The 23,515-nt window shown below is 41.1% G+C and overlaps 1 long non-coding RNA gene across 1 annotated transcript; it reads right to left on the minus strand.

Moving 5' to 3' along the window:
- Nucleotides 1-5,102: 5,102 nt before the first annotated feature.
- Nucleotides 5,103-23,292, minus strand: LOC109615800. Its single transcript, XR_002196796.2, has 4 exons — nucleotides 23,212-23,292; nucleotides 6,710-6,789; nucleotides 5,470-5,521; nucleotides 5,103-5,308 (listed from the first exon to the last, which is right to left on the minus strand). It is a non-coding gene; the product is annotated as an uncharacterized LOC109615800 (long non-coding RNA).
- Nucleotides 23,293-23,515: the final 223 nt, after the last annotated feature.

Genomic DNA, 23,515 nt, shown 5'->3' on the forward strand with positions numbered 1-23,515 from the left:
TAACAGGGAGAGACACGGGATGGACACAGTGGGTGTGTTCATTCCCAAGTAGCCAGTAGACATATGCTTTGTGTAGACACCATGACTTTATAACACAAGAACAGAAATACATTGTAATGACATTGCAATGCTATAAGGGCGATCACATTCTAACCAAGTGTCATGAAATAGATTCAAGCTTTGTCAATGGGGGACGATGCAGTAAACCTGGACCTGCACCTTATCCAACAACACGTTCATAATCCATTAACCTATGCAAGGGTCCTACAGTATTTGTGGATCTTAGCTTAGCATTTAATATCATCAGAACCTCTGGGAACCATTAAGCCATGACTTTCTGTTCATTTCCGGGACACTATTTTATTTCCTAGCTGAAATGATATTGTCAGTATGGCATTGCAATAAAAATGTTAATTATTAAACTCCTGTGTGTTATATAGGCAATAAGGTAGTTACATCACACCAGCAAGACAGAGGTTCATAGGATGCTGAGGATCCAGCATTGTATGTCTGGAACCTAAACATTTGAGCCATACCTTTCTGTTAACAAATTCTGCAGTTAGTCTGGGGAGACTGGAAGGTAAATCAGTGAGTGGGAGATCATAAGATAGGGTAAAATAGTGAAGTAGCCATGTTAGGTATGTCATTTGAAATAACATCTCAAAATAATGGCAATTGCAAACGATATTAGTTCTGGCTTGGTTTTCTTTAAATTGAATGCGGAATAATGTGTTCAATTAATTGTGGCCTGCAGAATACTAATGTATCCAATGCAGCCAATCCTTGCAATATAGGAACTGTGAGAAAGTTGTCTGACTGTGACCACTGTGCAGCAGAGATACAATTACTACTACTACTACTGCTACTAATGCTGCTACTGCTACTCCTGCTACTGCTACTAATCCTGCTACTACTACTACTGCTACTACTACAGCTACTACTACTACTACTACTACTGCTACTACAGCTACTGCTGCTACTTCTGCTACTTCTGCTGCTGCTACTCCTACTACTGTTACTACTACTACTGCTACTACTACAGCTACTACTACTACTAAGGCTACTATTACTACTACTAATAAGGCTACTACTACTACTACTACTAAGGCTACTACTACTACTAAGGCTACTGCTACTACAGCTACTGCTACTGCTACTATTACTACTACTACTACTACAGCTACTGCTACTACTGCTGCTGCTGCTACTACTACTACTACTTCTACTGCTACTACTACTGCTGCTACTACTACTACTACTACTGCTGCTACTACTACTACTAGGGGGAAGGGTCAGTTCTCCTTCTCCTTTGTAAATCCTTGTTAATATAAGGAATGTGCTCTCTAAATTTTCCTGGTCTCGTACATGAGGTCTTGGAGCACATCCTCAGGAGTGCCAGGCTCAAAAGACTCGTAGACGATACCTGACATTTCCAGCTGCCACTCCACTGACCACCCCCCCCCCCCCCCCCCCAGATTGTCCCTGTCCTTGTCCATCTGGTCATGCTTCTTACCTGGATTATGTTTAATAGACTCTGGACGCATGCATTTATTAATTACTACAAGGTGTACTCTTATAATCTTCACCCGGCAAAGCCAAAAGAGGACTGGCCAACCCAGAGCCTGGTACCTCTCTAGGTTTTGGCCCCTCTTAGGGAGTTTTTCCTATCCACTGTGCATCAACACTGTTGTTGCTTGCTCCTTTGGGTTTCAGGTTGGGTGTTTTGTAAAAGCAATTTATGAAAACCTGATGTAAAAAGGGCTTTTATAAATACATTTGATTGACTGATTCATTTTAGAACTACTACTAAAAAGAATAATAATAATATTAATTACTACTACTACTACTACTAATAATAATAATACTCATCACTACTACTAATAATAATAACAATACTAATTACTAATACTAATAATAATACTAATTACTACTACTACTAATAATAATAATAGTTATACTCATTACTACTACCCATTACTACTACTACTCTCCATTACTATGACTCCTATCCATTACTACTATTACTAGCCGGTGGCACAGATGCTGTTTCATCCTTTTTTGGACATAGATAACCCTTGCCTGATAAGTGAATCTGAGTCTCTGCTTCTACCATTGCTATCTCTACCACAACCTAATATATTTCTCCTTCATATTATGAAGGCTCATGATAGAACTGCAAATCGACCTTGTTATGCCACAGTCAGGTTTTTACATATTTATTAGAAGCTGCTCGACTCATGTCTATGGCTGTACTCAAATTGTTGTAGAAACCAACCAGCTTCGCCTGGTAGGATAGCCAGCCTCCTCAAAGGCACAAACATGACCTTCATATTCCAGAATCATAAAGATAGGACATTTCTACTTGAAAGATTTGACTGTGTCACAGTGCTCAGATAGATGATGTTGGTGATCCGTCGTAATAGAGACACCAACATGGGACTTAGATAAGTCAAGCACATATTTAATCTCCTCAATTAATACCATATTAATTCTTAAATCTAGCAGAACTCTTTAGCCAACGTCTAGTATGATTAATTAGCACGTCATGCCAAACAGAAGTCACCTCTATTCTAGGTTCTTGTTCCATCTCTTGGTCTGTCCTTGTTCAAGGTGCGCCAACTGCATCTCCTCACCTCAAATGTTTTACAGATTGAGGGCATAATTCCTTAAAGTTCAGTATAGTGGAGATCCTGCAGTGAAAAAGCACTGGCAACCAAAATTAGAATGACACATCATGTATGTGCTATGGACTCTTATCGTGTTCATCTGAACACTTCATACAATCATGCCTTTCAAGGCCAGATAGGGCTTGAGCCCATCAGAAACCCTGTCTTTCAGGTAATATAATCATGTTTCAGCCCATATTTCTCTGATTCTTCACTCTTCATCACACTGAATTGAGGGTCTCTGCTATGTCTTACAAACATTACTACCAGCTTTGGCTTGACCTGAAACTGTTCTTTCTGATCAGCTCCCAGCCAATGAAAGCTTTTGACGATGTGTGTTTTCCAACACTGCTGGCTTCTGCTTTGCTAGTTCAGCTAGCTGGTGAATGTCATCTTTCATGGATTCAACAGTGCTTCCCACAAATTGATCTTGAGCAATCCCAGGTGAGTGTCGGCCTCGATCATGGTCCTGCTGCCTTTGTCCATTCCAGTCTGGGCAATTATAGTTGCCAATTGTCCCAGGTACACTCTGAGAAGCAAGCAGTGTTACTGCACAGGTTGAGTTTGTGTGCTAATCATGGTAATATCCCTGCCATATTTTAGATTTTAATGATAAAGAGGGGTTTTAGAAAGCAGACTGTAACTTCTGACTGGTTTGAGCTACAAACTAATAACATGACATTGTCTAGCAGTGGTAACCAATCTTTCCCACTGAGGATCCAAATTCATTTTGTAATATCTACATTTTTATTTACAATTTATATTTGCGCTAATTAATTACTAGTATGAAATTTGACAGCACTGTTAGATTTCGTACAGGTTTTGCTAAGTGGGTAGAGAAAAGGTGGAATAAGTAGAGAGAAGGTGGAATAAATAGGTCAGGTATTGATGCAGACTGCTGTGTGGGCCAAGTATCCACCATCCCACCTCTATATTACAATGTATGGATTATTGTAGCGATACACCAAGTATGATTAAGGGGGAGAATATTAGGATTTTAACCTATAACAAATTATCCGTTTTATTTGTGGATCGTTTAATATTGTAAAATAATTTGTTCATCTGCTTATATCTCCATGCCCCTCCTGTCCATTTGTGGGCCCCATTATTTGGTAACCATTGAGCAGAGTTGTTATTGACTGGAGTACATTTTGCTGTTCTCCAAATAGCATTGATAAATTACCCTAACCTTTTAAATAAAATCCTCACTTTTACATAAACTAGGTTTAGCTGAACTGGCATCACTGTGCAAACGTAACCATGAAATGAGCAGCAGCTGTACAGAACCTTTACTAGACCTTCACATTCCTATCTGGCAGGAATGTGCAATTAAAGGGCCAGAGGCACTAGTAAAGAATAGTTTATTTCCCAGTGCTGCGGGCCTCAGCAACTGACCATCTGTCCCATGGAGACTAATAAGACTATGCTTACCACATCAAGCCACCTCTGGAATTTGCTCCACCATTACACAGAGGAAAATAATAAATGTTCATTGCAAATTATGTACTTACATGTAACAACCTAAAAACAGCCAGTTAAGGATTGGACTCTAGAGACTAAAATGCTTTCATAAGGATCTCATAAACCAATAATGAATCCATAACAACATGAATTATTTTATTCATTTCAAATTAATTCTGTTTTAATTTAATTACATTTCTTATGATCTTATTCGTCATTAAATCAGTTAAAATATATTTTAAAGGTCAGTTACTACAGGGTTGATAAAATACAGTTGATGATGCTTACTATTACGAACATAGGAAGACTGTTTAATAAATGATGAATATACTTTGACTGATCCATTACAATTCCTTTTTTTGTGTTTAGTTATAAAGTTCCTCCTCACAGGTGTGTAAAGACAGAAATATCTACATTACTGAACGTTCAAATATTATCAAGGAATGTTTCTTTCATAAAGGTTACCCAATTCTTCAATATTTCTGTTTGTATGAGAGGTAGATACTACTATAATGACTTAAGTACATTTTCACTTGGTAAAAGGCAACATTTATGAAAATGTACTGTAGCTTTAATGACCCAACTCAAGCCTGAATTTCAGTTGAATTTGTATTCTAACATAAGTAAAAGAACTTCCTCTGCCAGCACAACTGTAGCTTAGAATATTATATTCTTTCTTCTCTGGGTGGACCAGAGGAATATAGTGTGTCCATCTAGAATCGGTTTGATACACATTCCTCTGAATTAATGTCTTAGATAGGCACTAGAGTGCATTTCATTAATATGTTTTTGTCCAGGACTCATACATATAGACACAGACATCATTACCATCACTGAAAGATGAATTCCCCATCATCTTCATATCCCTCTCAAATGAGATGTCTGTTTTTGAAAAGATGAGCAATGTCACTGCTGTTTTGGATTATATTAACCCAGATTTTTTATTGTTTCATGGTGATGTAAACACTGCAAGCTTTTTCTCTACCACCCTGATATGCTATTCTACAGATTAGACTCAGAGAGAAAATAATTTCCTTTAAAGCAAAGAACGAAAGGACTCAACAGATACAAACAGACTAAGTATGTGTGGCCAATCAGCTTTCTGCCTGGCGTCCCTCTGGGCATAACACGTTGATCCAGGCGTAGTTGAAGTTCTCCCTTTCTCCCTGTGCCTGTAATACCTGCACGGTGAGAGTCAGGGTGCTGTTAACTGCAGCCACCACACTCCCCCTTAGCACACCCAACTGCACCCCCAATCTCACTGTTTACCACGCACACATGCATGCATGCACAGACACGCACACACACACACACATATCTGAAGCTCTTTAGAGCCACCTACTGTATTCCTGGCTGTACAGCAGTGTTAGTACCCATCTTCTCTGGTGGTTTTACTGAGAGGGAGACGTCAACAACATAAGAAATGTCAATCATAGTAGCCTGTGTGATCCATCCACAGACGCTAGGCTTCCAGATGATTAGAAATCTGATATTTCAGGGCACCATATGTAGTGACAACTGGCTAGAGAGGTGTGCCAGGTTATAGGTATTTCTTTACAGCATTTGTGCAGGCACTAGCGAGCGGTTAATGTCTAATGTGTCAGCTACTACCATTCGCCGAAAGATTTCACCAGCAAAACTAGACTCAAAGGTGCTAATCACTAGTTGTGTTAAAAAACATGATGGCAGTAGCTACAAGGGCCTGCAGAGTTTTGGAAATAGCTCTTGTGAATACATGAGACAACATTTTACTTAGACCAAGGTGATGGCAAAAGAAGTGTTAAGGAAAAAAGGTTCTGAATATATCATATCATCAGTGAAATATGGTGAAAGGGGTTTGGGCATGTGTGGCTCCCACTCGAGAATTAATTGTTTTTAATGTTGCACATCAAACTGATTAAGTACAGCACAGAAAAACATTCCAATAAAAATGGATGTATGTAGCTCTCATGGTGAATTTATTTTAATGCTCATCAGATTGTTGTTATGGGTCAAAATAAATTTACCATGTGAGCATATCAGAGTTGCAGAGATTCCTTTTTATTTCCCATTAGAACAAGTTCACTTGTCTGAAATCAATATGCACTATACATAAATAAAAGCTGTATACTTTAACCTACTAGTAATTCCTTTATTTCGAATCTGAACTTTGAGTATAGAGCCAATAGAAGAAATAACTCACTGTATGATTATTGGTGCCAGACAGTGTTCAAGTTTAAAGTAACAATGTATAATGTAGTGTGAACCTATTTCAGATGCTACTGTGGTGGAATACTAACTAATCAACACATGGCCCCACACTGCCCAAGGGACAGTTTGTTCTCTGGTGTGACACGTTTTTCCAAGTTACACCAAAGGATATTTCTGTTAGACCACTGGACATACAGTTTACTTTTTTTGCGATCTTCTTTCCCAGAACAGTTATTCATTATTGTTTTTAGTATTTAAAATGTAGATTCATCAATGGCAATTTTTCTCAACTTAATAAATGGAATACATTGAAACAATGAAAAACTGAGAAGAATACATTGAGAAAAACATTGAGAAGCAAAACATGCATGTGCCTTCACTCACTCACTCACAATTATGATCCTAGGTCCATTGATGGACATTGAATTTATTTTCTTCTTTTCTTTTTGTCCATTTCAGACAGAGATGTCAACTTCAGAGAAAACAGAGATACGTGACAGGTTAAATGGTGATCCTGAGAATAAAGAGGATGTCCTGAGAGCAAGATGCAGAAAGTAAATAGTACTGATGATAAACAGAAAAGACAGCGAACAGAGTAAATGAGAAAGAGAATTTAATCAATTAAATTCACATATGAATTTAATTGATTGACCTAATAGTTAAACATACTTTTAAGTTGTAATTTGTGGTGAATTTAATTGATTGACCTAATTGAATTATTCCAACTCCTTAGCTTGTTTTTTTCTCCCATTCCCCTCCCAAAACTGTTTTCAAACTGCCTCTCCAGAAGAAAAGTCACAAAAACCCTTAGTAACTTCATGGAATGGTTTTCCATGGCAGAGCAGCAGGACACAAGCCTAAGATCACCATGTGCAATGCCAAGAGGCGGCTGGAGTGGTGTAAAGCATACCAACGCTGCACCTTTGACCAAGATGAAACATATTTACTGGAGTGATAAATCATGCTGCACAATTTTGTAGTCTGATTAACCAATCTGGGAATGGTGGAGGAGTAATGGTCTGGGGCTGTTTTTCATGGTTTGGCCTAAGCCCATTAGTTCCAGTGAAGGCAAATCTTAAAGTTACAGTATACAATGACATTCTTGAAGATTCTGTGCTTCCAACTCCAACTGCTGCAAATTTGGGGAATTCCCTTTCCTATTTCAGCATAACTACACCCCTGTGCACGAAGCAAAGTCCATTCAGAAATGATTTGTCAAGAACTGTGTGGAAGAAATTGACTGACCGGCACAAAGACCTGAACAAAACTCAATTGAACACCTTTGGGATGAATTAGAATGCAGACTGCAAGCCAGGTGTAATCGCCCAACATCATTGCACAACCTCATTTGGGCTCTTGTGGTTAAAGGGAAGAAATTACCTTGAGCAGTGTTCCACCATCTAGTGGAAAGCCTTCCCAGAAGAAGGGAGGTTGTTACAGCAGCAAGGGGAGCACCAAAACAATTGTTAAACTCATTCACGCTCTGTTTCTTTTATAGGAATGAATTAAAGTGTTTTTTAGCATTAGCACTAAAGATAATTATTTTTTTATTGTTACACTCTATCAGTGGACGAAGGTATTAATAACAGAATGTTCTTCAGTAGTGCTGCCTTGATATCTATGAGTGTTAACATTTTAGGGCACAATATCGCTTAATGAAACAGTGTTCTTGTTTTAAAGTATTTCATTTGAAGTATTTTTTGTTGTTCAACAGCATTTATTTTATTGCACAAAATATACTTTCTTAAAAAAAAAGTTTTCTTTTGTCCTATGATGTGACATCATGTCTGTTAGGAACATTCTCATATTCAAGGCTGAAATGCATTACTTCAAGGCTGAAATGTAGAACTGTTCTTAAAAATAATAATAATAACCAATTACCCCCAAAAATGTAATATTCAGTTTTTTAGCATACCACTATGGGTTTTATACTATATATTCCTATATATGTAGGTATATGCGGCTAGGGCCACAAACATGGCCCTTTAACAGCAAGCTTGTGTGTTGACATGGAACTGCACATAGAATATGATGAAATCCTCCCTAGTGGAAAGCAGGTAGAATACAAAAATAATTTAAAAAAAATGCTTCCAGTTAATCAAATCATCCATCTGAGACAAAAGGCATTACCACAGTGATTATTCCTAAAATGGCCGCAGACAATGCTGATCTATTCTCCATGCTCACTTATTAATATTGGAATGACTGTCCACTGTGATTCTTGCACACTGCATATATCCATTAGCACAGAGACCTCATTTTGTGTGTTTCCATTAATACCAAATGCTGTTCACACACAGCAGTCAATCACTCCACTGCTGAGGTAAAATATGCAATTAATACATGAATGGGTCCCAGATAACTGGTCAAATGAAAGTCCTGCATGAAATGTGATTTTCCCTCTATGTCTTGTTTGGGAATATTTATGAAAGGCATTCATTTGCTATAGACACTTTCTATTTACATATGTAAATACAATTACACTTTTAGACACCTGCTTTTATATTAATTCTTACAGATCTAATTTCTGAGACTCACATGTTTCAAAAATAACAAGTGACCAGAGTCTGCATTTTGGAGGGGTTAGTTTTCTATATTTCAAATATTTTAATTGGTAAAAGACAGTAGTGACAAATTTAGGAACTTTTTGAGGCTGCCCCAATATTTTTTTTATCTCAATATCACATTAGAAATGGTTGGGTAAAACCGTTAGTTGTAAAATATCTAGGTTTAATATAAAAATGCCTAAATACTGTAAAGTACATCACTTTTGCAATGAACTATGAAAAAATTATTATAGTTACTCTTCAAAGAGTTACGCTCAGTTAAACCAAAACAATATTTCAATCCAAATTGTTTTTTCAGCATGCAACCAAGAGAGGCAAATGCAGTGTAAAAAAATAAACATTGACTGAATCAAAAATCATTGTTTGAAGTTTCCTTATTTGTACAGTAATACAGAGTTGGTTTCAGTTTCAATTTCATCTGTCGGAGGAAACAGAAACCAATATTATGACTAAACTCAAATGTATTGATAAAAAAAGAACAATCTTTTTGGCCCAGAAAATGTTTATGAATATATTATGTTTATGAATTACATTTTAAATGAGGATGGTAAACTAATGTCAAACAGGCATTTAACACAGTGTATGGATTAAAAAGGTATGATCATCAACTCTTCATAGCTCTACAACAACACTGAAATAGGCAATTACTCAAACTATAAGTGAATGTCGGTCTGCTAACAACCAAAAACCAGACATGACGTTAAAGCTTTAATATAATGAGGAAAATGTAACTGTTTCATTTCAGGCCAAAAAGTTGACAGCTATTCTGTTTGAAATTCCAGTCAGTAGAGACAATATCCTTGTTGTACCAATAAAATCGCATGGAATCCAAGATCTGATATGGAAAACAAAAAGTGACACTTCAATCCATGCCTATTCATTTAACATATTTCATTCTACAGTATTGTTAAATACTTGTTTCTGACTGCTTAGAAGTTCTAGAATCTACATTAATTCCTGATATACAGGACAGATGGCTGTCTTCAGGACAAAATATAGGGCAGGCACATGTGCAGATAGACCCCAGGGGTGGCTTGAGCCCCTGGAACTCAACAAGTGCCCTTTCTGCCCATCTGTGCCCGCAATTAGCGTGACACACGTCGTTCACTCAGACAAGCATGCATCGTCTCGTCCATCTACGTGATGTGGATCTTGGAAACTTATGGCCTCCACTGCGGCCATTTATCCAGGGAGCCCATTTTTATAATTTCAGTCCCTAGTCCTCGAAAGGTCTGTGCACAGACCTGAAATAAGGACACCTAGTTGTGATGCGAAAGTCCACAAAACCACCAAATTTAGAAATCGGTTACTGTCATCAATAATTTGTAACCGTGTGTTTTGTCACATTTAATTTTAATACACCACAGGCTGTCAGTCACCCTTGGTTATTTAAAAACTTTTAGCATAGTGTACCTGATGTTATATGGCCCGTTTAACACCAGTTAGCCAGTGGGGCGATGTAAGGTGTTCATGTATCAGTGTTTTCCATTTTCAGCAATGTTGCAAACTAGCATTATGGAATAACTGACAGGAAAATATTTTATAGTGAAAAGAAATTCACAATCACCCATTTCAGTCATCCCCACTATTGGGGCCCATTCACAATCACCCATCCCAATCATCTCTGCCACTACAATGGAACTTTCAATCCTGGAAGGGGACGTTAACAGGCTATTCAAGAGACAGAACCCCCAGAATGCAGCTGGGCCTGACGATGTCTCCCCATCCACCCTTCAGCACTGTGCAGATCAGCTTTCTGCTGTGTTTACTGACATCTTCAACACCTCACTGAAGACATGATGCCTCCCGGCTTGTTTTAAGTCCTCAATCATCATCGCAGTCCCCAAAAAGTCAAGGATCACAGGACTTAACGACTACAGAACTGTCACCTTGACCTCTGTGGTTTTGCTGTCATTTGAGCGCCTTGTACTGTCCCACCTCAAGACCATCACCGACCTTCTACTAGATCCACTGCAGTTTGCCTACAGAGCCAACAGGTCTGTGGGTGACGTGGTCAACAAGGATCTTCACTTCATCCTCCAGCATCTTGAGTCCCCAGGAATCTATGCCAGAATCCCGTTTGTGGACAGTTTGCGGACAGTTTCGCATTCAACACCATAATTCCTGCTTTGCTCCAAGACAAGTTCTCCCATCTGGGAGTGCCCGAGTCACCACCCCCATCTGACTTATTTCTGATGGAGACGAGTCTACCTACAGGAGGGAGATTGACCATCTGGTGTCCTAGTGCAGTCAGAACAACTTGGAGCTCAACACCCTAAAGACTCTGGAGATGATAGTGGACTTCAGGAGAAGCTCAGCTGCCCTTCCCCCCATCGCTGTGGGTGACTCACCAGTCTACCCTGTGGATTCCTTTTGCTTTCTAGGCACCACCGTCGCCCAGGATCAAAAGTGGGATTTGAACATTACCTCTCTTACAAAGAAAGCACAGCAGAGCATGTAGTTCTTCCAACAGCTGAAAAAGTTCAACCTCCTAATGACTATGATGGTGCATTTCTACACTACCATTAGAATCCATCCTGACCTCCTCCATCACCGTCTGGTATGCTGCAGCCACTGCCAAAGACAAGGGCAGGCTGCAACGCTGTAGGAGATGGTGATTGGCTGCAATCTGCCGTCTCTACACGACCTACACACCTCCAGGACGTGGAGTCGAGCAGCAAAGACTGGGGCTGATCTCTCTCACCCCGGAAATGTACTATTCAGTGCCCTCTCCTCTGGCAGTAAGGCTGAGGTCTATCATTATCAAAAACCAACCACAATAACAGTTTCTTTACTACAGCAGTAGGCCTCTTGAACATGCCCCTGGAACCAAATTGACTATGGCCAGAACAGATTCCTTGTTTGTAGTGAAACTTACTTGGCAATAAAACTCTTTCTGATTCTGAAAATTGTTCAACCACACTAACCATGCCTTCAACAGGAATGTTGGGGGAGGTTTCTTGAAATGTAACATCCAATAGATGTCTTGCCACTAGGAGCCTGCACATTTGAAGCCTTTTTTTAAACAATTGTTTACAAACATCGAAGGTGAGATGAGTTTTGGTGGCATGGCCTAGGACTGTGCAGACTCTGGTAAGGTTTGGTACTGTCTATCAGGCTAAATTCTGGAGAGAAATAAACATTTTGGTAAAGTCTTACAGTCAAGTGAGGACATTGTACTAAAAAGGCAGATACATAGAAATGCTAATTGACTATAAAATGCTCGCTTGGAAATGGCTAATCGTAAGAGATGCAATCCTGTGCTCATGCTGTGAGATTTATGAGTGCAGGATTAGATGACTAACACCAGGAGGCATGAACTGGTCATAAATAAGATGTCTTATGCAAGTTGTATTCAGGTTGTATGACTGTTATTTTACACCTTTTAGAAAACATCATACTAACGTCTAAAATGTCTTTTTAACTGACTTGTGCCCTGGTAGCCATTAAGTCATTAACCCTGTACATGCAACCAAGTTACAGAGGCAGTGAATTAAGACATGAGACAAGCTTTTTCAAACCAATTCACTGTGTATCAATCAATAAAAATTGAGCAGCTGTCAAAAAATGCTTTTATTCTTTACTGCAGTAACTGTGTGCAGTTTGCACACTCCTGTTAGAACTGCACCAAAAACATTTGAAATGTCATCATCATCATCATCTTCCGCTTATCCGGGGCCGGGTCGCAGGGGCAAACCATCCCAGTGCATGCTGAAGGTCCTGGTTTGAAGGGGCCAACACGACAATATCATCCGCAAAGAGCAGAGACGAAATCGTGTGGTCCCCAAACCTGACACCCTCCGGCCCCTGGCTGCGCCTAAAAATTCTGTCCATAAAAATTACGAACAGAACCGGCGACAAAGGGCAGCCCTGCCGGAGTCCAACATGCACTGGGAACAAGTCTGACTTACTGCCGGCAATGCGGACCAAGCTCCTGCTTCGGTCGTACAGGGACCTGACAGCCCTTAGCAAATGACCCAGGACCCCATATTCCCGAAGCACTCTCCACAGGATGCCGCGAGGGACACAGTCGAATGCCTTCTCCAAATCCACAAAACACATGTGGATTGGTTGGGCAAACTCCCATGAACCCTCCAACACCCCGTAGAGGGTATAGAGCTGGTCCAGTGTTCCACGGCCCGGATGAAAACCGCACTGTTCCCGGGGAGGCTGAGAAGTGTGATCTCCCTATAGTTGGAACACACCATCCAGTCCCCCTTCTTAAAAAGAGGGACCACCACCCCGGTCTACCATCCCAGAGGCACTGTCCCCGACCGCCACGCGATGTTGCACAGGCATGTCAACAAAGACAGCCCCACAACATCCAGAGACTTTAGGTACTCAGGGCGGATCTCATCCACCCCCGGTGCCTTGCCACCGAGGAGTTTCTTGACTACCTCTGTGACTTCAGCCCGGGTGATGGATGAGTCCACCTCTGAGCCCTCATCCTCTGCTTCCTCAATGGAAGACGTGACGGCAGGATTGAGGAGATCTTCGAAGTACTCCTTCCACCGCCCGGCGACTTCCCCAGTTGAGGTCAACAGCTGCCCACCTCTACTGTAAACAGCGTTGGTAGGGCACTGTTTTCCTCTCCTGAGGCGCCGGACGGTTTGCCAGAATCTCTTTGAGGCCGGCCGATAGTCCTTCTCCATGGCCTGCTGAACTCCTCCCAGGCCCGAGTTTTTGCCTCCACAACCACCCAGGATGCAGTCCGCTTGGCCTGCCGGTACCCGTCAGCTGCCTCAGGAGTCCCACAAGCCAACCAGGCCTGATAGGACTCCTTCTTCAGCTTGACAGCATCCCTTACTTCCGGTGTCCACCACCGGGTTCGGGGATTGCCGCCTCGACAGGCACCGGAGACCTTACGGCCACAGCTCCGAGCGGCCGCTTCGACAATGGCGGTGGAGAACATGGTCCACTCTGACTCAATATCTCCAGCCTCCCTCGGGATCCAGTCGAAGCTCTGCTGGAGGTGGGAGTTAAAGATCTCTCTGACAGGAGACTGTCCAGCTTCCTCCCCCGCCATCGGATCCAACTCACCACCAGGTGGTGATCAGTTGACAGCTCCGCCCCTCTCTTCACTCGAGTGTCCAAGACATACGGCCGCAGGTCAGATGAAACGACAACAAAGTCGATCATCGACCTGCGGCCTAGGGTGTCCTGGTGCCACGTGCACTGATGGACAACATTATGCTTGAACATGGTGTTCGTTATGGACAAACTGTGACTAGCACAGAAGTCCAATAACTGAACACCGCTCGGGTTCAGATCAGGGGGGCCGTTCCTCCCAATCACGCCCCTCCAGGTGTCACTGTCGTTGGCCACGTGGGCGTTGAAGTCCCCCAGTAGAACGATAGAGTCCCCAGTCGGAGCACTTTCCAGCACCCCTCCCAGATACTCCAAGAAGGTTCACCGGGGTAAACTCCAACACATGGCGGCAGAGCTGTGGAGCTATAAGCAAACCCACACCAGCCCGCCGCCTCTCACCATGGGCAACTCCAGAGTGGTGAAGAGTCCATCCTCTCTCAAGGAGTGTGGTTCCGGAGCCCAAGCCGTGCATAGAGGTGATCCCGACTACCTCTAGTCGGAACCTCTCAACCTCATGCACAATCTCAGGCTCCTTCCCCGCCAGCGAGGTGACGTTCCACGTCCCAAGAGCTAGTTTCCGTGTCCAGGGATCGGGTTGTCCAGGCCCCCGCCTTCGACTGCCGCCCGATCCTCTCCGCACCGGCCCCTTATGGTCCCTCCTGTGGGTGGTGAGCCCATGGGAAGGCGGCCCCACGTTGCTCCTTCGGGCTGAGCCCGGCCAGGCCCCATGGGGAAAGGCACGGCCACCAGGCGCTCGCGTACAAGCCCCAACCCCGGGCCTGGCTCCAGGGTGGGGACCCGGCTGCGCCATACCGGGCCACGTTACGGACCTCAACATTTTTCTCATCATTAAGGGGTTTTGAACCGCTCTTAGTCTGACCCGTCGCCTTTGAAATGTCTGTTTCTTAAAAGTAAATTAAACGGCGATAATGTCAGTAAAAACAAGAAACCAGGCAAGCCTAGTTCAGCCGGGCCCACAATAAAATGTGTTAACCGTGGCTGCCCTCTCGAGAATGAAACCCGGTTCACCCACATGAAACGCATGGTCGTTAACCACAACACCATCAAACTGCACACATGCAGTTGTTAGACACCATTAACTAATGTTAAACTGAGTAAAGTTTCTTATATGTTTACCTCCACCACAAGTAGTATCTATGAACAGTATGACTTCTGCCATTGGCCCGTTTTAATTAGCCATTCATGAATGACATTGATACAATAACTACTGTATCAATATAGGTGACGATAACTGACTTTTTCGTCAAGTGAAAAGATGAGAGAATCGTGTAGCCAGCAAAGCGTTTGTCTATCCTGAACATATCCTGAGACATAATTTGAAAATCCACCAGAAATAGTCGAAATATAGTAAACAGTTTCATTTTAGGCTTCCCTTAACGTATCTACTCAAGGTTGTAGGCAGCAAGGTTTTTGTCTATCCTGAACAAATCCTTTTTTGCCACTGGCCGTTTTAACAGCTAATTAGCCATTTGTGAATGACATAGATACTGTATCTACCAGGGATGGAAATTAGCACCCGCCACCAGCCAAATGCGGGTGATTTTGTGTTGTGGCGGGTAAACTCGCTTCACCTACCGGCCACCGTGGCGGGTAAATAAAAATAGCATACTGTTTCACCCGGACACTTTTACGGAAGAGGATTAGTGCCAAGCAATAAAAAAAAATAAAACCATCTTGACATTAAAGTCATTATAACGCAAGATTAAATTTAGAGAAAAAAGTCGAAATACAATCTTGAGAATAAACTCATTAAATATCAAGAATAAAGTTTAATAATCCGTCTTATGGGAAACCACGAAACCTCGATGAATCGCGCGTAGGTGAAGCCAGCGATAACCTTGCATTGGTCCACTGGTTGTCAATTCAAGTTGGACAAAAGCAAGTACATCGCGCAAATTGGAAAAAAAAAAAAATTCTAAAAAGACCTAGCCGCTTGCAAATTCTCTTTTAAATTCGTATGCTAATTATAATTCTGTCATAATTAGCTAATAGTTGATAGTATTTCTTTGTTACTGAAAGAAAGTCTATAATATAGCTTGACTAATTGATCCAACTCTGCCATCAGTAGGCTATGCAATGCACACTGATCGAATGCGTTATTCTACATTTAATTTCGACTTTTATTCTCGATATTTCATGAGTTTATTCTCAAGATTGTATTTCGACTTTTTTCTCGAAATATAACGAGTTTTTTCTCGAAACACAACGATGTGACTTTATTGTCGAGATGGTTTTATTTTTTGTATTATTGCTTGGCACTAATCCTCTTACGTACACTTTAGAGGCGGCGCACATAAAAAATATGTGGCGTTACATCGCAGGCGTTTAGAGGTCCGCTGAGAAAACATCTCAGGAGGAGCCAGTGGACAAAGAGGCGAAAGTCAAAAAACTTTTTTTTAAAGAACGATGGAGAAAAGCAGACAATGGGGAGTCCCGCGATTGGTTAGTTTACGACGAGACAAATCTGATAATGTACTGCTCTGGTATGTCGTAAACACGCTTCACGTTGTTGGTTAAAAACAAGAAAGTGGCTGGTATATTTTGAAATCCACCAGCCACAGTGGCCGGTGGACAAAAAATTTAATTTCCATCCCTGGTATCTACCTATACAGGTGCTTGTTATAAAATTAGAATATCATCAAAAACTTGATTTATTTCAGTAATTCCATTCAAAAAGTGAAACTTGTATATTATATTCATTCATTACACAGACTGATATATTTCAAATGTTTATTTCTTTTAATAGACTCTGTGCACCAGCGTAGTGACGAACTTCCGGTTTTGTCTAAAAGTCAGTATTGCAGTTTACGGTTTACTTACTAATACTCATCCGCATTAGTAAACACCTAAACTCACAACAAGATGAGTGATGCTGTTGTACGGAAAAAAAGAAATAATATACGTGACTCATTTAAGTTTCAAAGTACAAATGGGGCATCATTTTAATCAGGAGAATGTCCTCTTTTTAATAAAATATGGCTTGTGCCATTCAATGACTTCAAACGCTAGACTAGAAATAGTCAGAAAAGGTGATTTTTTATATACTTCCACTTAACGCAGGTTTAAGCGCAATTAATACCATATAGGACCAGATGTTTACTTCCTATGCCAGTTGTTATTTTTCAGTTTCGTTGTGAAATGAGGTTACAGTAGTAAAATAAAAGAGGAGACCTGTTTTGGTGCTTTTTTGAGGCTATGGAATTTTAAGCTTCATTCAGGTTAGAAGAGGCTGAACTAAGGTTCATTTCAATTCACTTGCTATGGGGACGCGCTAGCGTTCCAGCTCAGCCAGCATTCCTTTGCCGTTTTTGAGGCTAGGGTGAATTTTTATGCGTTCTATTGTCCTGCCTAATACTACACTAAATAGGAACACGTCGCAAACTAGTTTAGCCGATAGCCGGCCGGCACCCCACAGTAAACTACTTACCCTCGTAGTTGTGCAGATACCTCGATACGTAGAGATTGAATCCCATGTTCCGGTTGCTTGTTGGAGCAGGAGACCAGGCATCAACAATTCGATGGACATCACTAATGCTTATTTTAGGCAGGTCTTGGAGACATCTACTAAAAACAGAAACTTTGGGCGACGCGGGTGATCGCCTTAAGTAAACCGGAAAATGATATGCCGACATCTGGCTAAAGCGGAAGTTCGTCCATACGCTTGTGCACAGAGCCTATTGTGATGATTATAACTGACAACTAATGAAAATCCCATATTCAGTATCTCAGAAAATTTTAATATTACTTAAGACCAATACAAAAAAAGGATTTTTAGAAATGTTGGCCAACTGAAAAGTATGAACATGAAAAGTATGAACATGTACAGCACTCAATACTTAGTTTGGGCTCGTTTTGCCTGAATTACAGCAGCAATGCAGCATGGCATGGAGTCGATCAGTCTGTGGTACTGCTCAGGTGTTATGAGAGCCCAGGTTGCTCTGATAGTGGCCTTCAGCTCTTCTGCATTGTTGGGTCTGGCGTATCGCATCTTCCTCTTCACAATACCCCATAGATTTTCTATAGGGTTAAGGTCAGGCGAGTTTGCTGGCCAATTAAGAACAGGGATACCATGGTCTTTAAACCAGGTACTGGTAGCTTTGGCACTGTGTGCAGGTGCCAAGTCCTGTTGGAAAATGAAATCTGCATCTCCATAAAGTTGTTCAGCAGCAGGAAGCATGAAGTGCTCTAAAACTTCCTGGTAGACGGCTGCGTTGACCTTGGACCTCAGAAAACAGTGGACCAACACCAGCAGATGACATGGCAACCCAAACCATCACTGACTGTGGAAACATTACACTGGACTTCAAGCAACGTGGATTCTGTGCCTCTCCTCTCTTCCTCCAGACTCTGGGACCTTGATTTCCAAAGGAAATGCAAATTTTACTTTAATCAGAGAACATAACTCAGCAGCAGTCAAGTCCTTTTTGTCTTTAGCCCAGGCAAGATGCTTCTGACGCCGTGTCTTGTTCAAGAGTGGCTTGACACAAGGAATTCGACAGCTGAAACCCATGTCTTGCATTCATCTGTGCGTGGTGGTTCTTGAATTACTGACTCCAGCTGCAGTCCACTCTTTGTGAATCTCCCCCACATTTTTGAATGGGTTTTGTTTCACAATCCTCTCCAGGGTGCGGTTATCCCTATTGCTTGTACACTTTCTTCTACCACATCTTTTCCTTCCCTTCGCCTCTCTATTAATGTGCTTGGACACAGAGCTCTGTGAACAGCCAGCCTCTTTAGTGATGATCTTTTGTGTCTTGCCCTCCTTGTGCGAGGTGTCAATGGTCGTCTTTTGGACAGCTGTCAAGTCAGCAGTCTTCCCCATGATTGTGTAGCCTACAGAACTAGACTGAGAGACCATTAAAAGGCCTTTGCAGGTGTTTTGGGTTAATTAGCTGATTAGAGTGTGGCACCAGGTGTCTTCAATATTGAACCTTTTCAAAATATTCAAATTTTCTGAGATACTGAATTTGGGGTTTTCATTAGTTGTCAGTTATAATCATAAAAATTAAACGAAATAAACACTTGAAATATGTCAGTCTGTGTGGAATGAATGTATACATTATACAAGTTAAACTTTTTTGAATGGAATTACTGAAATAAATCAACTTTTTGATGATATTAAAATTTTATGACCAGCACCTGTATAGGTGACAGTAACAAGCATAGACTGTATAAATAATGGACGACGCCCTTTCGCTCTTTTCCATTGGTGAAAAATGAAGCCACCAGTGTCCTGATACTGCGCTGACATCTTGGACTTGCATCTGCGCAGATAGCGATCTTGGGACCAGTTCTGCGCAGTAGTTATGCGCAGTAGCGAGAAGGAAGTAAAGCCGTAAAGCCGCGAAAATCAACGGCCCCACCCCTGTGCCCCGCCCTCACTCTCCCTCGCAGAATGCGCATACCGTAATCAATCGCAAGTCCAAGTACAGTACAACCTTTGATTGTTAAACCTAGACGATATGTTATAGCCTAACTTACATCATGTTTAACCTTAATTTAGAATATGCCTAATACAAAAATAATTGGTAACTTCTAGCTAACGATCACCTGCTAGCTATTAACATGGCTATTAACGAGGCTTGTTGTCTTTTAGCTAACGTTAGCTAGCCCATTACATTTATTTACTAATTAAATAGCTTATAAATTTAACTTACCAAAAACAATTCAAAGATCGATTGGAAATGCCAGATCGGTTAGCACAATGTACTGCAGAACAACCCATTATATCCGTGTGAAATTATATCAATTATAGAAATTTAGAGATTAAATGTAAAGTTCCAATCTCCTCAGTCCTCCGAAGATTCAGTGGCTCCTCGGCTCAGATAGCTGTCAATCACAGCTGTGAATCACGACGTCACACCACCGTTTTTAGAGCATTAAATAACTAACTAAAAACAAACTTATTTTAAAAACAAACTCTTGAATTTACATTAGCGTGATACAAACTACAGTAAATGACAGAAACCAGCTTCGGAAAAAATATATTTGAAGGGTAATTTAATTGTTTAGTTGGTCTCGCGTCCCATTGAATAACATGGGGAGGGCGGGGTTTATGACCTATACTGGGACCACTCACCAGGGGGCGATCGAGACGTTTTGGCTTCACTTTTCAGGGCTTGTGCGGCACGCTTGGTAACAAGTGACGGCCATTCGAGGCTTCATTTGCGTTATTTTAGCAGCAGGATATTACGCTGGCAGCACTCAGATTATCTTTATCACAATAAAAGCCATAATTGAAATGTATAAGGCAATATAGTTAACAAGCTAGTCTGTGAAAAAGAAAAGACAAGAATAACATTGAAAAGGACATTGAACATAAACTTCATAGACAAGATTGTTAAATATATTAACTTATATAGTTCAATTATGGCTTTTATTTTGAAAAAGAAAATCTGAATTAGCACTGCTAGCATAATATCCTGCTGCTGAAGAACGGTAATGAAGCCTCGAATGACCATCACTAACGATAACTTACTTTTTTGTCATATGTAAATATGTAAAAGAAAAATTAAAGTCTATTTCATGTTTTGTTTCCAGCATAGAATTTGGTTCCAATACTAACTTTACAACAAATTTAAGGACAGACATGAAGTAATACTATTGTAATTGGAAGCAGTTAGCAATTAATAATCAGATTGAACCGAAGTCTGTTCTGAGTATATGCATTAGTTGATGCAGAGTAGTTAATGTGTAATATTTCATGTGTTTTTAAGGAGATTGGTCCACGTGCATGGAAGGACATGTACAGTGAGAGTGGTAGTGACTGTTGAATGGAAGATGTGTGTAGCAGCACAGAAGTCAGTGTTATAGACACTGAAGAAAGCCAAACCAACCTGATTCTAAGTACGTGGAAGTACAGACTGTCACACAGAGTCTTTCGGTTTCAAGACAGTTGGTACAAGCAATATCCATGGATTCATTATAACCCCTCCTTGAAAGCAGTTCTGTTTCCAGTGTGTCAAAGCATTCACCATCAAAAACTGCACTTTGGGAATAAAAGCAGAAGCTGCGTTTTCCACCAAGGGATTTAATAACAGGAAGCATGCTTTAGTTAGCTTTGATCGTCATCAGCAAAGTAAATCCCACCATCAGGCTGTCACAGTTAATGCCCAAGAGGCAAGGCCCATAGATGCACAGCTGTCAAGTGCCTGGGCAACAAAACAGCAAGAGGCAAGGCATTGTCTTGAGAAGCTTATGAGTTCAGTGCAATATCTCACTAGGCGGGGTGTATCCTTTCGAGACCATGAGGCAAATAATGGGAATCTATATCAGCTTTAACAATTTATAGCAAAGGATGATCCTACTCTCTCTACTTGGTTGTAATGATTATGTTAGCCCCCAGGCCCAAAATGAGTTTTTGAACTTCTTGGCCAAAATATTTGTGAGCGGCATAGCAACATCCATCAGGGGTTTACCAGTTGTGCAGTACTACATAATAATTAATGACACTCAAGACGTAGAGGGGAAAGAGCAAGAGTCAGTGTGTTTAAGATATGTGGACCACGACTTGGTGCCAAAGGAAGTATTCATTGGTGTGTATAAAGTATCATAGGCCCCTGGAGAGGAGCTAGCTAGGGTAGCTGTTGATGTCCTTTTGAGTTTGAATCTTCCCATGTCAGGCTTACGCGGTCAGACATAATTATGACAGTGCTACCAATATTCAAGTTTGTTTGTCAAAGTTTAGTTCAAGTTTATTTGTCAAATGTATGGACTATCTCAGCGTCATCCTGCACAATGAAATTCAGCAAGCAAGCACACAGGAGCACAGGCTGTGCTGGAGAGATGTTCACTGTTGTGCACACTGCTTAAATCTGGTCAATCAACCTGCTTGCATATCCTCTCCCCTAATATGTGATTCCCTGCAATGGGTTGGGGATTCTGAGCATGTAATCAGGGAAATTCAAGGTAGTGTTTGAGAGAAAAGCAGAATCAAGAGAACGCCACACAACACTGAAACCACTGTGTCCAACCAGGTGGACAGTCCGAGGAAACGCTGTTATCTCAGTTCTCACTAAGTATAGTCTGTTGTCAAAATTGAAAGAGATGGCCTCTATTGGTTCAGCCATCGGTGTGAAGGCTAATGGTCTCCTAGAACGTTTTCACAAAGGGATAACTGTCCTTGGACTCCTACCATAAGAAGTGGTAGGAGAGCTAGAGGGTTTAAATATGTCTCTACAGAAACGGACAGAAACCATTGCAGGATCACAAGCTGCAATAGTGTGTAAAAGCCACTATTCAAGCCAAAAGTGGACTCTTGAAAAGTGGAAAAGTGGACACTATTCAAGCCAAAAGTGGACATTTGGAACATATTCCAAATGTACCTAAACCACACTGCAGTGTGCCATGCCCATCGGGGAAAAACTGGACCTCATTGATCTCAAAGGGATCTGCCAACAATTTGTGTCCATGACAGACTTAGACATGTGTTTGGGTCTTCCATACAGCAAGAAGTAGAAGGTTGCACTTTCCAGCAGGTGGAAGCAAATGTAACGTGCAAGTTAATGATAAACAGGAATAATGTTCAGATTACAACAGAAGCACTTAATGTAAACCTGTACACGTTTGTATAATATTTTCACTCTGTTATTTGCCAAGTAATATAGCCTATTGTCACATACAATGAAAAACCGTACATACGCACAATAATATAAATATTCAATAAACATAAAATATATGTCGCAGTTAATATTTTCAGTTAGCCTAAAAAATTACTTCCATCCGGCATCTAAAAAGCTGAAGCTATTTACTTTGGAAGTAACTGCTGTTTAGGCAACAGTTCGCAAGGCTCACTTAACCGCGTTGCTTAATACAATTTTAAAGGATTTGCAGAGTCAGGCTATGACACAAAAAGTCAGAAATCCTTAAAATAAATTGCACTTGATTTTCATGCTAGATTTCAGAAAATATTTTTGTTGCAAAAAATAAGAATGAAACACTTAATCTACACCGAGCTCTGCATTCGTGTGATCGCCAGTCCGCAGAATGGCCCTTTTTACCCTAATGGCACAACGGCAACTTTGGCTGAAAGGCATTCGTTTTTTGGGAGGGCATTAATGCCTGATTAAATCAGAGGGTATTGATTCTAAGGAACGGAGTTCGATTTAATCACGGGGCTAAAGCAACACCAGCACCCCTGCTTCCCACGGCTATACAAAAGCGTACATCGACACCCATGGCCGCATAGAAATTACCGCCCCGGTTTTAAAAAAGCTCACCTTCACGTGTGGTTACAGGGCTCCCGTTAGGCTAGTCTTTACACCCGACAACCCGGTTATCCTGTAATGTAGAGGCGGATAGGAACATTGCTGAAAGGACAACAATATCTACCCGCTACCAGTGAGATCAAGCAATCAGCAAAACACAGGCCACAATAATTGCTAAGAAAAAAATCTGTTCATTTTTAGACACTCAGACAGCAAGCTCAATCAAATTATAGCATAATTAGTTGAACTTTCCGTAATTACAAAAATACTGCTGTTGTAAATAAATATGTCTGAACCGCCTCCAATCACTTATAGG

Source organism: Esox lucius, chromosome 1 (genome assembly GCF_011004845.1).
Source record: "Esox lucius isolate fEsoLuc1 chromosome 1, fEsoLuc1.pri, whole genome shotgun sequence".
Classification (NCBI taxonomy): Eukaryota; Metazoa; Chordata; class Actinopteri; order Esociformes; family Esocidae; genus Esox; species Esox lucius.